This window comes from Thamnophis sirtalis, unplaced genomic scaffold (genome assembly GCF_051295495.1).
Source record: "Thamnophis sirtalis isolate CommonGarterSnake01/CBP01778 unplaced genomic scaffold, rThaSir2_p1.2 scaffold_2, whole genome shotgun sequence".
In the NCBI taxonomy this organism is placed as follows: Eukaryota; Metazoa; Chordata; class Lepidosauria; order Squamata; family Natricidae; genus Thamnophis; species Thamnophis sirtalis.
The window spans coordinates 2,809,520-2,823,144 of NW_028261382.1; the positions used below are offsets into that span (position 1 = coordinate 2,809,520).

At 51.6% G+C, this 13,625-nt stretch overlaps 1 protein-coding gene across 2 annotated transcripts in view; it reads left to right on the forward strand.

Moving 5' to 3' along the window:
• Positions 1–1,389: 1,389 nt before the first annotated feature.
• The window catches only part of LINGO1 (leucine rich repeat and Ig domain containing 1), a 386,153-nt gene continuing 373,917 nt past the window's right edge, over positions 1,390–13,625 (forward strand). The window contains exon 1 of one of the 2 annotated variants that reach the window (XR_015695411.1): positions 1,390–1,619. The gene's annotated coding sequence lies outside the window, so the exon portion shown is untranslated. The remainder of the gene's footprint in view (positions 1,620–13,625) is intronic. The other variant, XM_087704005.1, reaches the window with a different exon arrangement.

Below are 13,625 nucleotides of genomic sequence, written 5' to 3' on the forward strand. Positions count from 1 at the left end.
GGGTGGGAGGTAGATGAGGAGGCTCTCTTCTGGCATAACACACACACACACACACACACACACACACACACACACACACACACACACGGCTTAGCTGGGCTGGAAACGAAGCTGGATAACTCAAGTTATTAGCGGCTGGCCATCCAAGCATTGAGGGGCACCCTCTGCCCTCCCCCCCCCAGAATGGCAGAGCAGAGTTGGGGCTGGGGGTTGTTGGCTAGGCCCCCTTTGGGCAAGGAGGGAGTTCAGAACCCTTGTTGGGGGGAGGTGGGGAGAGAAAGGGGGTGCTGGGAAGCAAGGCAGAAAAAGGAGAAGGAAGGAAAGAAAAAAAGGAAGGAAGAAAAGAAGGAAGGAAGGTAGGCAGAAAATGGAAATGAGGAGTGAGGCAGGGAAGGAAGAAAAGAAAGAAAGAAAGAAAGAAAGAAAGAAAGAAAGAAAGAAAGAAAGGAGAAAAGGGAGGGAGGAAGTTCTAGAAGAGAAACTTCTTCAATGAAGAAGCCTGGAGGAGGATTCAAGTCTTCTTGTCTTTTGTTTATGGCCAAGTCCAAGGATGACTTCCAAACAACCCATCCCTCATCCCCTCTGCCACCCACCCCTTCTGCTTGGATGGGGCCACTTCAGAGGACCCAGGAGTGGGGCTGGGGGTGGGGGGTGGGGGCAGGGCTGGGAAACCTTCCTCCTCCTCCTCCTCCTCCTCTTTTCCTCCTCTTCTTCTCCTCTTCCTCCTTCTCTTCTTCTCCACCTCCTCTTCGTCTTCTTCTCCACCTCCTCCTCCTCTTTTCATCCTCCTTCTCCCCTCCTCCTCATATTCCTCTTCTCCTCTTCTTCTTCCTCTTCTTCTCCACTTCCTCCTCCTCCTCCTCTCTTCTTTTTCTTCTTCCTCTTCCACTTCTTCTTCCTCTTCTTCTTCTCCACCTTCTCCTCCTCTCTTCCTCCTTCTCCTCCCCACTCCTTCTTCCTCTTCCTCTTCTTCTTCCTCTTCCTTTTCTCCTCCTCCTCCTCTTCTTTTCCTCCACCTCCTCCTCCTCTCTTCCTCCTCCTCTCCTCCCACCTCCTCCTCATATTCCTCTTCCTCCTCTTCTTCTCCTCTTCCTCCTCCACCTCCTGCTGTCCGGGCGTCCTGGGCGGCTCCTCGCCCCTCCCCGCCGGTGCAGCCCAGCCGGGCGCGGGCCTCCCTCCCAGCTGATGTCATCCGCAGCTGGCGCGCCTCTGCCTGGCGTGGCCGCCCGGGGAGCCCCGAGGAGCGGCCAGAGGCGGGCTGGGCTGGCGGCGGCGGCGGCGCAGGAGGAGGAGGAGGAGGCGGAGGACGAGAGGCGGAGAAGCGCTGCAGCCGCCTCCGCTGCCCGCGCATCTCTCGGGCGCCGCCGCCGCCGCAGCCAGGCGAGGGAGGCAGGCAGGCAGGCGAGCGCCGGGAGAATGCGCGCTCCTTCCCAGCCGCCGCCGCCGCCGCCGCTTCTTCTCGCTCGCCGCCCGCGGGACTGAGCGCCGCTGGACGTCGGGCGGGCGAGCGGGGCTGGCCGGCCGGCCGCTCGGGGACTCTCGCGCGGAGCAGCGGCCAGATTGGATGCCGGGTCGGGCGCCGGCGGCCTCGGGCTCCCGGGCCGGGCAGGACGCCGAGGGTGAGTCTCGCTCCGGAGGGCACCTTGGCCGGGATGGGGAAAGGGGGGGGGCGCTGGAAGGCTGGGGGGGGTCGGTTTTTGGGGGGGGGGGGCGCTGGAAGGCTGGGGGGGTCGGTTTTGGGGGGGCGCTGGAAGGCTGGGGGGGTCGGTTTTGGGGGTGTCCCCCCTTCCAAAGGCGCTCCAGGTATGCCCCGGAACACTCTTGGCTCTTTAAACGAAGGGTGGTCGTGGCTTTGATCCCCCTCCCCTGAGTTCCCTACGAAGGCGAGGTTTTTTTAAGGGGGGGTGGGTGGGACGCGGAGAGTGTATCTCAATCCGGGCGGGAAGGGAGGTGGGCTGGAAGGCTGGGGGCTTCAGCCCGAAAAGTACCCTCGGTTTTGAGGTGTCCCCCCTCCAAATGGGGAAGGCGCTCCAGGTATGCCCCGGAACACTCTTGGCTTTTTCAACAATGTGGCTTTTGTTCCCTAGGAAGCCCAGATTTTTTTTTGGGGGGGGGGTGTCGGTGGGACGCGGAGGGTGAGTCTCGCTCCGGAGGACACCTTGCCCAGGATGGGGGAGGGGAGTGCTAGAAGGCTGTAAGGGGGGGGGGGTTTCAGCCCGAAAAGTGGGCTCCGTCCCCCACTTCCAAATGGGGAAGGCGCTCTAGAGATGCCCCGGAACACTCTTGGCTCTTTAAACAATGGGTGGTCGTGGCTTTTGTCCCCCCTCTCCCCCCGCCCGAGTTCCCTACCAAGGCGATATTTTTTTAAGGAGGGGGGGGGAGTCGGTGGGACGCAGAGGCTGAGTCTCAATCCGGAGGGCGTCTTCACCGGGCTGGGAGTGGTGGTGTATATCAGGCTAGGAGCACTCTTTGTCTTCGTTGACCACGGGATGATCCTCGGGAACAGAGTTGGAAGGGACCCTCAGAGGTCATCTAGTCCAACCCGCTGCTCGCGCAGGAGACCTCTACTAGGGATTCGAACCGCCGACATTTCTGACCGTCAAGCTCAGAGCCTTAGCCACTTAATGATCGTGGCTGGCGTCATTCCTAAGAGTTTCTTCCGAAGGCGAGATTTTTTTTTGGGGGGGGTGGGGGATTGGTCGGTGGGCTAGGAACGCTTCCCCCCCCACACCTCTCGCCTGCTGGCTTTCTTCCCGCTTTCTTTCGCCTTTCAACCCCCCCCCCCCGCGCTCTCCCCTTCTTTCTTTCTTTCCTGCGGGGAAAGCGCGATTGGCAAGCTCGCACACACTCTGGCCGCGTTCACACGAGACGCCGCGGGTTTAGAGGCTTGCCCGCAAAGGTTCGGGTGCCGCGGGACGAGCCAAGGTGAAGCCGAGCCCAGGTTCGCAGATGCGGCTGGCTGGCGGTCTTTGCATGCAGGAGGGGGGGGGGTGTTGTCCGGCGTGAGCCGGGCAAGAGGGGGGGGATGTTGGTGGATTGGGAAAAGGGGGGGGGGGAGAGGCGATTTTGACAACCCCTCCCTCGTCCCCCTGGAGGAAGCCAAACTCAAAATATTCCCTGCCTTCTGGGTGGAATCCGCCGCTCTTCGGTTCGCCCAGAGGAGAAATCGGGGGATTGGGGGTGGTTTGACCCTTTTCAAACCAGGGAACACCCCCCCTCCCCTCGTGAGTTGCCTCTGCCTTAAGGCAACCGCTCCACCCCCCCACCCCCCTTCAAGGATTTTTTGGGGCGAGAGAGTAAGGAAAAAAAGGTTATTTGCAAAAAAATTCTGCACCTGCTTGGCTAACAAGATGCTACTTTGCCCGGTTTGTGTGTCTGTGTTTGTGTGTGTGTGTGTCTTGCAAGGTAAAACAAGGAATTGAGTTTGTTTTTAAAAAAGCAGGGTCTGCTTTTTAAATATTTTTTTTTATTTTTATTCTCTTACATTCAGTTACAGTTATACACTCACCTAGTTATTATTCTTATTTATCTTTATCATGTTTGCACATTTGTTTTTCCCGACAAAAGGTTAAGATATACATTCTGAGTTGCTTTGTTTACACCTATTTTGAATTGTCACCACTCTATTTTCCTTTCTTTTCACCCTCCCTCCCTTCTCTACTTCCTTCCTTCCTCCTCTCCTTTCCTTTCCTTCTTTCTTTGCCTCTCCCCTGCTCCTCTCTTCCTCTTCCTCTTCCCCTCCTACCCTCTCTCCTTCTCTTTCTATCCCTTCCTCTCCTTTCCTCTTCCTTCCTCTTCCTTCCTCCTCTCCTTTCCCTTTCCTTCTTCCCTTGCCTCTCCCCCATTCCTCTCATCCTCTTCCCCTCCTACCCTCTCTCCTTCTCTTTCTATCCCTTCCTCTCCTTTCCTCTTCCTTCCTCTTCCTTCCTCCTCTCCTTTCCCTTTCCTTCCTTCCCTTGCCTCTCCCCTATTCCTCTCTCCCTCTTCCCATCCGACCCTCTCTCCTTCTCTTTCTATCCCTTCCTCTCCTTTCCTCTTCCTTCCTCCTCTCCTTTCCCTTCTTCCCTTGCCTCTCCCCTCCTCTCTCTTCCTCTTTCCCCTCCTACCCTCTATCCTTCTCTTTCTATCCCTTCCCTCCTTCCCTCTTCCTTCCTTATCTCCCCTTTCCTCTCCTCCTCTCTTCCTTTCCTTTTCTGTTGTTGTGGTTATCTTTTCAACTCTCAGCTGGTGCATTTTCGGGATGTTATTCCGCCAAAGCAGGGTCTGCTTTTGATCACTTGGATAATGAATTCCTGGGGCAGGTGAGACTCGGAGCCACCGCTGTTCTTCTCTCTTCAAGCCAAAAATTTTATTCCATTATTAGGGATGGCAATTCCTCCTCCTCCCCCCCTCTCCCCATTCTGCGCTGCTGGTGGGCAGTCTTAGAAATGCAGGAGGGTACAGAAAGGAGAGAAAGAGGTGGGTAAACCAGGTCAAATGTTATTTAATTTTATTTTTTGAAAGGCATATTTCTGGCTTGCGTGCCATTGTGTAAAAAGGGCCGTTTGAAATTGCTGGGCTGTGAGTTCTTAAGACAGTCAGGAAAATCGGAGAATTCATCAAGAATTGGAGGGATCTTTATCCGTGTCTGAGCTTTGCTGTTTTATTGCAGACATTTTTATGACCCAGCTAGGTAATGGCATCAGGGCTAGGAGGGAGGAAGGACTGTGGGGGGTCCTTGGTGTTCTCTGAGCTTGGTTGATTTCTTGCAGACGTTTCACGACCCAGCTGGGTAATGTCATCAGTGCTAGAAAGCAGTGGATGGAGGAGGAGGAGGAGGAGGAATGTGGATTGTGGAGTCCTTGATGCTTTCTGAGCTTGATGGGGGATTATTTTTGCAGACATTTCATTACCCAACTAGGTAACACCATCAGTGTTTAGAAGGGGGAAGAGGGTGAGGATGACGACAATGGCTGTGGGGCCCTTGGTGTTCGAAAAGGTTGGCAGTTCAGCAGTTCGAATCCCTAGCGCCGCGTAACGGAGTGAGCTCCCGCGACTTGTCCCAGCTTCTGCCAACCTAGCAGTTCGAAAGCACGTAAAAAATGCAAGTAGAAAAATAGAAACCACCTTTGGTGGGAAGGGAACAGCGTTCCGTTCGCCTTCGGCATTGAGTCATGCCGGCCACATGACCATGGATGCGTCTTCGGACAGCGCTGGCTCTTCGAGTTTGAAACAGAGATGAGCACCGCCCCGTAGAGTCGGGAACGACTAGCACATATGTGCGAGGGGAACCTTTATTTTTACCTAATTAGTCACACAAGGAGTTTGTTTCTAGTAGCGAAGTGCTCAGCATACATGCAAAGCTACAGAACAATAACATTTACCAATAAAAAGGGCAAGTAAAGAAGATAAAGATGAATAATAATTCCGGGGAATTCGTTAATTAAATTCGGCAGAGGGATGGCACGTGTCTTTAGTTGTTTTGGCATGCAATGCCCTATAGCGCCATCCCAAGGGAAGGAGTGGAAACGGATTATGTCCAGGAGGAATCTCTAAAGAATCCTCCCCCCCCCAAAATGGCTCTGGATTTTGGCTGGAACGAGAAGGAGAGCTTCCAGAAAAAGAATAGTCTACCTTTACAGGTGGTGGCAAAAGTATTTTTCTGGATTGCACTAGAGGTGGGTTTTTCTCAGTTTGGCGGAACTTGTAGTGGAATTGAGGCCTGGGTCACAGAACCTGGAGCGACCCAGGTGGATTCCTGGAAGGAAGGAAGGAAGGAAGGGAGGGAAGGAGGAAGGAAGGAAGGGAGGAAAGAAGGAAGGAGATGGGAATGAGAAGGATGAGAATGAGAAGATGTGCTACGGTTGTCTTCTGTCCTCAGAGTTCTGGCAGCCTCGGTGGATTCCTGGAAGGAAGGAAGGAAGGAAGGAAGGAAGGAAGGAAGGAAGGAAGGAAGGAAGGAAGGAAGGAAGGAGATGGGAATGAGAACGAGGGAGGCAAGGAAGGAAGGAAGGAAAGAAAGAGGAGAGAAGGGAGGGAGGAAGGAAAGAAAGAAAGGAAGAAAGAAAGAAAGAAAGAAAGAAAGAAGAAAGCAAGAAAGGAGATGGGAAGGAGGGAGAGAGGAAGGAAGGTAGGAAAGAAAGAGGAGAGAAGGGAGGGAGCGAGGGAAGGAAGGAAAGAAATAGAAGGGCAGAAGGAGGGAAAGAAGAACAATTTATATTGAAGAGTGCAGGCGCACCCACCTGAGCATTGCACACAGGTTGTGAACCAGTAGTAAACTTGGCAGCAACTTACTCCTCAATTGCACGGAGCCTGGCAAAAGTGTGTATTTGCTTGCTTGGTTCACTAACAGGGAGAAGACTATCCCGCAAAGCTTTCCCTGTCTTGCTGGATTTTCCTGGTGTCATTCCATGGGGGAGAGCCTTCTCTGTGGCTGCTCCGACCCTCTGGAACGAGCTCCCCCCCCCCCGTGGAGATTCAAACCCTCACCACCCTCCAGGCCTTCCGCAAAGCCCTTTAAAACCTGGCTGTTCCGACAGGCCTGGGGCTAAAGAGCTTTTGGCCCTCCCCCCTCGAATGGTATGGTTGTTGTGTGCTTTTTAAATTGTGTATTGTTCTGTTCGTCTTTTTTATCCCTTATCTGTACCCCCTTCCCTGACTTGGATTGTGAGCCGCCCTGAGTCCCCCTTCGGGGAAAAGGGCGGCATATAAATAGCAATAGCAATAGCAGTAGACTTATATACCGCTTCATAGGCCTTTCAGGCCTCTCTAAGCGGTTTACAGAGAGTCAGCATATTGCCCCCAACAATCTGGGTCCTCATTTTACCCACCTCGGAAGGATGGAAGGCTGAGTCAACCCTGAGCCGGTGAGATTTGAACCGCTGACCTGCTGATCTAGCAGTAGCCTGCAGTGCTGCATTTAACCACTGCGCCACCTCTGCTCAAATGCAATAAATTCAATTCAATTCCTTTAAAAAAAAATAAACGTTGACACCGATACTATCCCCCCTCGTCCGTCCCCCTCACCCGTAGGTGCATTTCATTCCGTTTTAGTGCTCTGCTCTTCGTTTCTCCCTCCGCCCTTCGGTGGAGGTCTCCTTCTGGGCCAGTGCAAATAGCCAGCCAACAGCTTCGCCTTTTCTGATTTGCTTTCGGCGTGTCGGAGGAAGAAGGCCATTTAAAAGTCAAGTGTCAGGCGGCGTCAGGAGAAATAAAAACGAACTCATCCATCTTTTATGCGGCTTGCCCGCCAACAGTTGCCGCCTCGAACCGATGAGCTCCTCTGGGGCGGGATGGATTTTAATCCCTGCCCTGTTTTCTGGAGGATAACCTCCCTCCCGCGCAGCGGCCACGGTTTTTTCCACTGATTTTTCATAAGCTGTAAAATCTCCTTCAAGTTCAGGAAGGAGGAGAAGGAGGAGGAGGAGGGCCGCTTATTGAAACAGCCACCTTGATGGATTTGGTGCCTCACCTGAGACTTTGATCTGATCTTCCTTTGGCCTTGTTTATAAAAGAGCCGAGGTGGCGCAGTGGTTAAATGCAGCACTGCAGGCTACTTCAGCTGACTGCAGATCTGCAGTTCGGCTGTTCAAATCTCACCGGCTCAGGGTTGACTCAGCCTTCCATCCTTCCGAGGTGGGTGAAATGAGGACCCAGATTGTTGTTGGGGGCGATATGCTGACTCTGTAAACCACTTAGAGAGGGCTGGAAGCCCTATGAAGCGGTATATAAGTCTAACTGCTATTGCTATAAACTTAGTTTAGTTTAGTTTGCTTTATTGTCACTGCACCTCGTAACAACAAAATTAAATGCCATCTTCAGTGTACGTTATAACGCTACAAATAAAAACACAAACACACCTCCTTCACATGCTATGTAATTGAAATTGAAAACCCCTTGATATTGCATTAATATTGCATTATACCACAGAGTTTCATGGCTAAGGCATGAAATCACAGGCTCCTGGTGATTGGCCCAAAATCACCCAGCTGCCTTTCCTGGCTAAGGCTGGACTAGAACTCACAGGCTCCTGCTGATTGGCCCAAAATCACCCAGCTGCCTTTCCTGGCTAAGCCTGGACTAGAACTCACAGGCTCCTGGTGATTGGCCCAAAATCACCCAGCTGCCTTTCATGGCTAAGGCTGGACTAGAACTCACAGGCTCCTGGTGATGGGCCCAAAATCACCCAGCTGCCTTTCATGGCTAAGGCTGGACTAGAACTCACAGGCTCCTGGTGATTGGCCCAAAATCACCCAGCTGCCTTTCATGGCTAAGGCTGGACTAGAACTCACAGGCTCCTGGTGATGGGCCCAAAATCACCCAGCTGCCTTTCATGGCTAAGGCTGGACTAGAACTCACAGGCTCCTGGTGATTGGCCCAAAATCACCCAGCTGCCTTTCGTGGCTAAGGCTGGACTAGAACTCACAGGCTCCTGGTGATTGGCCCAAAATCACCCAGCTGCCTTTCATGGCTGAGGCTGGACTAGAACTCACAGGCTCCTGGTGATGGGCCCCAAATCACCCAGTTGCCTTTCATGGCTAAGGCTGGACTAGAACTCACAGGCTTCTGGTGATTGGCCCAAAATCACCCAGCTGCCTTTCATGGCTAAGGCTGGACTAGAACTCACAGGCTCCTGGTGATTGGCCCAAAATCACCCAGCTGCCTTTCATGGCTAAGGCTGGACTAGAACTTACAGGCTCCTGGTGATTGGCCCAAAATCACCCAGCTGCCTTTCATGGCTAAGGCTGGACTAGAACTCATGAACTCCCCGTTTCTGGCCCAGCATCTTAACCACTACACCCAACTACCGTAGCTTGAAGCTGTGTTGGGTCCAAAGGACAGATGCAATTTTATCTCCTGTTTTGGAACTCTTGCAGTTGGAAACACAACAATTCCCACAGTGCCTTCCAGCTCTGTTCTGAGCAGGCGGTTGATCAGCTGGGAACATCTGTCTCTCCATCCGTTCCCTGCGGTGCCTTGCTTAGCGAGCTGGTCTCTGCGACGGATCAGAAACAGGACTTGGAAATTCCACGCACGAATGAGTAGCTGGGACTCCAAGATGGATATGCACCCCAAAAGCTGAGTGGGTTCCTTCTGGTGGGATGGGACGCGCAAATAATGTGCATTGAGTGAGGTAAAACCCATGTCAGGGTTCCAAATAGCATCCGAAAGTAAATCAAAGCTGAAGGCAAAGCATTGCTCGAAGTTCCAATTTATGAAGAGAGCCACGTTGGCACATCTGGGAAAATCCGAATCTGAAAGCTTCCTGGTTTTCCCCACCCAGTTGAAAGTTCAAGATCTTGTCCCCACGGCTGTTCAAATCTCACCGGCTCAGGGTTGACTCAGCCTTCCATCCTTCTGAGGTGGGTAAAATGAGGACCCGGATTGTTGTTGTGGGCAATATGCTGACTCTGTGAACCGCTTAGAGAGGGCTAAAAGCCCTACGAAGTGGTATATAAGTCTAACTGCTATTGCTATTGCTATTGCTAAATAAGTGGGAGGAAGGAAGGAAGGAAGGAAGGAAGGAAGGAAGGAAGGAAGGAAGGAAGGAAGGAAGGAAGGAAGGATGGGGCAAGAGGCTGATTCTGTATATATGTCTAAGAAATAGGAGCCGAGGTGACGCAGTGGTTAGGGTGCAGTACTGCAGGCCACTTCATCTGACTGTTATCTGCAGTTCAGCGGTTCTAATCTCACCGGCTCAGGGTTGACTCAGCCTTCCATGCTTCCGAGGTGGGTAAAATGAGGACCCGGATTGTTGTTGGGGGCGATATGCTGACTCTGTAAACCGCTTAGAGAGGGCTGAAAGCCCTATGAAGCGGTATATAAGTCCAACTGCTATTGCTATCTCTCTCTCTCTCTCTCTCTCTCTCTCTCTCTCTCTCTCTCTCTCTCTCTGTCTCTGTCTCTGTCTCTGTCTATCTATCTATCTATCTATCTATCTATCTATCTATCTATCTATCTATCTATCTCTGTCTCTGTCTCTGTCTCTGTCTCTGTCTCTGTCTCTGTCTGTCTGTCTGTCTATCTATCTATCTATCTATCTATCTATCTATCTATCTATCTGTCTCTGTCTCTGTCTCTGTCTCTGTCTCTGTCTCTGTCTCTGTCTCTGTCTCTGTCTCTGTCTCTGTCTCTGTCTCTGTCTCTGTCTCTGTCTCTGTCTCTGTCTCTGTATCTATCTATCTATCTATCTATCTATCTATCTATCTATCTATCTATCTATCTATCTATCTATCTATCTATCGGATTGTTGGGGGCGATATGCTGACTCTGTAAACTGCTTAGAGAGGGCTGAAAGCCCTATGAAGGCGGTATATAAGTCTAACTGCTATTGCTATTGCTATTGCTATCCTTGGTGCTCTCTGAGCTTGTTGGTTTTCTTCCAAATGTTTCATTACCCAACTAGGTAACACCATCAGTGCTACTGGTGGGTAATGACCAGAGGTAATGATATAAGGAAACAACGGCAAGGAAACCAACCAGCTCAGATCCCACCAAGAACCCCACAGTTCAACCCTGAGATACAAATATTCTACCGGTGTTATACATGCCTTGCTGACAAGCGACCCTTCACCAAGCAGATGCCGGGTGAAAAGAGAGATTTTTGCACCAGCGATCTGATTAAAACATATAGAGGGCCGTGCTTCTGCTGCTACTAATAATTTGTTCAAGCGGCAGTTGTGCCTCCTGCTGAATCGCAGTTTAATATTCCACATGGCAATCCTGTATCAGCTTCTTCTTTTATTATCGTTGTTGTTATTTGAGGAAGCCTGCTGCAAATGCACCGGCAGAGGCTGGCATTCTCTCCTTGTGGCTGAAACCTCATGGGATTTTGTTTTGGCTTGGTGTGCGAACCTGGCGACTTCTAGGTCAATCAAACCGGGGTTTAATGCATGTGGGAAGGTCCTAGGGATTTGAACCCACCGGCTTTCGGTTGGCTTTAACGTCGCTGTTTCTGATCCCATGTTTTCCAGTAGGAAATGGTTTGTTAATAGCCTGAAGGCTCGGATGGCAACGCAGCTGAAATCTCATTGGCATCTAACAAGTTGTGGGCTGCCCACGGTGTGTCCGCAGGTGGCTGGCAAGGCCTCTACGGGCACAGAACTTTCTGCCACATGTTGGGCAGAAATGCGTGGGCACTTTCGTTGCAGTGTTTGCAGCTCTGACTTGGCGGAGTGCTGGCTTCTCTTGTGCTGTGGTTGTCTTTCTGTCCTCAAGAGTTCTGGCAGCCTCGGTGGATTCCTGGAAGGAAGGGAGGGAAGGAAGGAAGGAAGGAAGGAAGGGAGGGAGGGAGGGAGGGAGGAAGGAAGGAAGGAAGGAAGGAAGGAAGGAAGGAAAGAAGGAGATGGGAATGAGAAGGATGAGAATGAGAAGATGTGCTACGGTTGTCTTCTGTCCTCAGAGTTCTGGCAGCCTCGGTGGATTCCTGGAAGGAAGGAAGGGAAGGGAGGGAGGGAGGGAGGGAGGGAGGGAGGAAGGAAGGAAGGAAGGAAGGAAGGAAGGAAGGAAGGAGATGGGAATGAGAAGGATGAGAATGAGAAGATGTGCTACGGTTGTCTTCTGTCCTCAGAATTCTGGCAGCCTCGGTGGATTCCTGGAAGGAAGGAAGGAAGGAAGGAAGGAAGGAAGGAAGGAAGGAAGGAAGGAGATGGGAATGAGAAGGAGGGAGGCAGGGAAGGAAGGAAGGAAAGAAAGAGGAGAGAAGGGAGGGAGGAAGGAAGGAAAGAAAGAAAGGAAGAAAGAAAGAAGAAAGCAAGGAAGCAAGAAAGGAGATGGGAAGGAGGGAGAGAGGGAAGGAAAGTAGGAAAGAAAGAGGAGAGGAGGGAGGGAGGGAAGGAAAGAAATAGAAGGGCAGAAGGAGGGAAAGAAAGAAAGAAAGGACCACCGAGCCACACCCACCCAGCTGGTCATTAGGGCAGAGAACCGGTTGTTCAATTATTTGAACCCTACCCCTGGTTACCTTTAACCTTGGATACAGGATTCTAATGGAGGAGTGGCGAGGTGGCACAGTGGGTAGAGTGCAGTACTGCAGGCCACTTCAGCTGACTGTTATCTGCAGTTCAGCGGTTCAAATCTCACCGGCTCAAGGTTGACTCAGCCTTCCATCCTTCCGAGGTGGGTGAAATGAGGACCCGGATTGTTGGGGGCGATATGCTGACTCTGTAAACCGCTTAGAGAGGGCTGAAAGCCCTATGAAGCGGTATATAAGTCTAACTGCTATTGCTATTGTCCCATGAGATGGACAGAGCGAGAGTAGAAGGAATGAATCTTGGCACCCCCACAATACCTGGAGGCCAAGACGGACAGATAGCTCAATTGATAAACAGGTGGAGCTGTAAACCATCAGATTCGATATGAAAACAGCACCAAAGAAACGGGAACCCGTGACAGGGAGAATAGATGATAGCAGAAAAACAGCCGTTCCTGATAGAAAAGAGCAAGGGGCTAACTCAGCACAGTGTCACGGAAATGAATGGAGTAATTCTGCGCCACCACTACCAAGGAGAGAGAAATATATTTATTGGGAGAAGTGCATCCCAGATAAATCAAGATTTTGGAAGCCCTGGCATATTGGGGTGTTGTCAAGAGGTCCATTGTGAGAAGATTCCACCCTTGTGAGCTGTGGGTGCAATTCAGTTTTTTTTTTTTTTTTTGCTACTGGTTCTGTGGGCATGGCAGGGGAAGGATACTGCAAAATCCCCATTCCCTCCCCACTCCTGGGGCCAGCCAGAGGCGGTATTTGCCGGTTCTGCGAATGACTCAAGATTTCCGCTACCGGATAATGTATACAATTGCGTACCTTTTCATAAATCTTGAGAATATTCGTATTTCAGGGTTGAATTCTGTGGTCGTCATGTTCTCCTTGATAGCCTCTGAACTTGGCTGTTTTCTTGCAGACATTTCATTATCCATCCAGGCAACATCATCAGTTCTAGAGGGTAGTGGAGTTTGTTTATTTACAGTGGCTTGGTGGGAGTGTTGTTTTCTTCTTGCTGTTCTTGTGGCCCGCCAGTGGCCAGGGGAGCTGGCAACAGAGTCGGACAGTGATGAGGTTGGGGAGGAACATGGGCCAGTCCTGGAGGCTGGGGAAGGCTCTGATGAGGTCTCTGTGTTGGAGGCAGAGAGGGGGCCAGAGCCATCTGGCACTGATCAGGTGCCTTCAGAGCTAGACAGCAGTGAGGCAGAGGAACAGCTGGAGCCTCTTCCCAGTGTGCGCATGCGCAGAGTGGCCCGACGAAGGGAAGAGCTAAGGAACAGGGGTGGACTTGGGAGGAAGGCCACAGGTGGGCGATGAATGGCCCCTTCCAGAGGAAATAAAAGAGGAGCGAAAGGGGAGTGGAGTTTGCAGGAGACAATTAGTTCGCTTAATTGGCTCGTGACTCTCCGGCCAAGTTTTGCAGATATTGGCCTGTCAGCTTTCCAAGCCAGATAAGGTCTGTGACTATAAATCCTCCCTTGAAAGACTTTGCTGGATGTGAATGAGAGGAATTCAATTAATAAAAGCATTTTTTTGTCGGGACAACAAGGAATTTCCTTCATGCTCTTTGGGAAGCCTCGGTCAGAACAGTTCTTCTCAAGGAGCGAAACACTGGATCATAACTTCACCAGAAAGTATCTCCTTCATACAATGCCACCTTGGAATGTAA